The sequence below is a fragment of the Apium graveolens genome, chromosome 5, assembly GCF_009905375.1.
Source record: "Apium graveolens cultivar Ventura chromosome 5, ASM990537v1, whole genome shotgun sequence".
Taxonomy (NCBI): Eukaryota; Viridiplantae; Streptophyta; class Magnoliopsida; order Apiales; family Apiaceae; genus Apium; species Apium graveolens.
This window is the reverse complement of record NC_133651.1, coordinates 244,232,695-244,235,473: the sequence shown is the minus strand read 5'-3', so window position 1 is coordinate 244,235,473 and position 2,779 is coordinate 244,232,695. Positions and strand designations below refer to the sequence as shown.

The following is a 2,779-nucleotide window of genomic DNA, read 5'->3' as shown; positions in this document are numbered from 1 at the left end:
AAATTGATGACATTCAGTCAAGCATCCTTCATCCGGCTATTCAAGCTAACACCTTTGAGATCAAGCCGGGCACTATTCAGATGGTGCAGAATTCTGTTTCTTTTGGAGGAGCGGCAACTGAAGAACCCAACATGCACATAAGGAATTTTGTCGAGATCTGCAGCACTTTTAAGTATAATGGCGTGACTGATGAGGCTATCAAGTTGAGGCTTTTCCCATTCTCACTGAGGGATAAAGCTAAAGACTGGTTACATTCTGAACCAGCTGGGTCAATCACTACGTGGCAAGATCTTGCGAAAAAGTTTCTGGTGAAGTTTTATCCAATGGCAAAGACTGCTGCTATGAGGAGTGCTCTTACTCAATTTGCGCAGCAACCTATAGAATCTATGTGCGAGGCTTGGGAACGCTACAAGGAAATGTTGAGAAAATGTCCACATCATGGAATGCCGGATTGGATGGTAATCACTGGTTTTTATAATGGTTTGGGGGCCCAATCTCGGCCCATGCTCGATGCAGCAGCTGGAGGCACCTTATGGGCTAAAAGCTATACTGAGGCGTATAATCTTATCGAGACGATGGCTGCAAATGAGCATCAAAACCCAACTCAGAGGATGACGTCAGGCAAGGTAGCAGGTATTCTGGAAGTTGATGCAGCCACCGCTATTGCAGCCCAGCTCCAAGCGCTATCAATGAAGGTTGATTCTCTAGCTACGTATGGAGTTAATCAAATAGCTATGGTTTGTGAGCTTTGTGCAGGTTCTCATGCTACGGATCAGTGTTCTCTTGTCAATGAATCTGTTCAGTATGTGAATAATTATCAGCGACAACAGCAGCCTGTGCCAGCGACCTATCATCCTAACAACAGAAATCATCCAAATTTCAGCTGGGGGAATAATCAGAATGCTATTCAGCCACCATATCAGCAAGGAGTGAGTAAACAGTTTAACCCACCTGGATTCCAGGAACCACAGCAGTATGCTACAAGGCAATCATATCCTCAACAGGGAAGTGCAACTGCACCTACTAGTGCTGATTTTGAGGAACTTAAGCTGTTGTGCAAGACTCAGGCGGTTTCTATCAAGACCTTGGAAAATCAAATCGGTCAATTAGCCAATGCAGTGCTCAATCGTCAACCTGGCACTCTTCCCAGTGACACGGAAGTACCAGGCAGGAAGGAAGCTAAAGAGCAAGTCAAGGCTATTACCTTAAGGTCTGAAAAAGTAGCTGATACTGAAAAGGCAAAAGAAGTCGAAGCTGAAGTTAGAGATGAAGAATCTAAACAAAAGGAGAAAGCGGCGGAACCAAGGAAGACTACTGTTGAACACACTCTGCCTGAGGCTAATACAGGGGAGAAACAGCTCTATCCTCCACCACCTTTTCCTAAGAGATTGCAGCAACAAAAGCTGGATAGACAGTTCGAGAAGTTTCTGGAGGTGTTCAAGAAACTTCACATCAATATACCTTTCGCTGAGGCTCTGGAACAAATACCTAGTTATGCGAAGTTTATGAAGATTATTCTTTCAAGGAAGGTGAAACTGGATGACCTTGAAACCGTTGCTCTCACGGAAGAATGCAGCGCTGTTCTGCAGCAAAAGTTACCACCAAAACTGAAAGATCCAGGAAGCTTCACCATTCCTTGCACCATTGGCAATCTAACTTTTGACAAGTGCCTTTGTGATTTGGGAGCAAGCATTAATCTGATGCCCTTGTCGATCTTTAAAAAGCTGGATCTGCCTGATCCAAAACCCACATACATGTCGCTACAATTGGCTGACCGTTCCATTACTTACCCAAGGGGCATAGTTGAGGATGTGCTTGTCAAGGTGGATAAGCTCTTCTTTCCTGCAGATTTTGTTATTCTGGATTTTGAGGAAGATAAGAAGATTCCCATAATCTTGGGGAGGCCTTTCTTGGCTACTGGCCATACCTTGATAGATGTGCAAAAAGGGGAACTTACTATGCGGGTCCAAGATCAGGATGTGACCTTCAACGTATTCAAGGCAATGAAATTCCCTACAGAAGATGAGGAGTGCTTAAAAGTGGATGTGATTGATTCTGCGGTTACGTCGAAACTCGATCACATGCTAATGTCTGATTCATTGGAAAAGGCCTTAGTGGGGGAATTTGACAGTGATGATGAAGATAGCAACGAGCAATTACAATATCTGAACGCTTCTCCATGGAAGCGAAAGCTCGACATACCATTTGAATTTCTTGGTACTTCTGACCTTAAGAATACTGAAGGGAAACTCAAACCATCAATAGAGGAAGCACCTACCTTGGAGTTTAAACCATTACCTGAACACTTGAGGTATGCTTTTTTAGGTGATTCATCTACGTTACCTGTTATTATTTCAGCTGACCTTTCAGGTAGTGAGGAAGATAAGCTCTTAAGGATTTTGAGAGAATTCAAATCGGCTATAGGATGGACCATAGCAGACATCAAGGGGATAAGTCCTTCATATTGTATGTATAAAATTCTGCTAGAGGAAGGAAGTAAGCCAACTGTGGAACAGCAACGAAGACTGAATCCCATCATGAAGGAGGTGGTGAAGAAAGAAATTCTGAAATGGCTAGATGCAGGCATCATTTATCCTATTTCTGACAGCTCGTGGGTGAGCCCTGTACAATGTGTTCCTAAGAAAGGAGGTATCACTGTGGTCGCAAATGAAAAGAATGAGCTCATCCCTACTCGAACAGTTACAGGATGGAGAGTATGCATGGATTATAGGAAATTGAACAAAGCCACAAGAAAGGATCACTTTCCTCTCCCATTCAT

General features: G+C 43.5%; 1 non-coding gene across 1 annotated transcript; it reads right to left on the bottom strand.

Annotated features, from left to right (window-relative positions):
- Positions 1-338: 338 nt before the first annotated feature.
- LOC141662405 (small nucleolar RNA R71) lies at positions 339-445 on the bottom strand. The gene has a single exon (XR_012550523.1). It is a non-coding gene; the product is annotated as a small nucleolar RNA R71 (small nucleolar RNA).
- Positions 446-2,779: the final 2,334 nt, after the last annotated feature.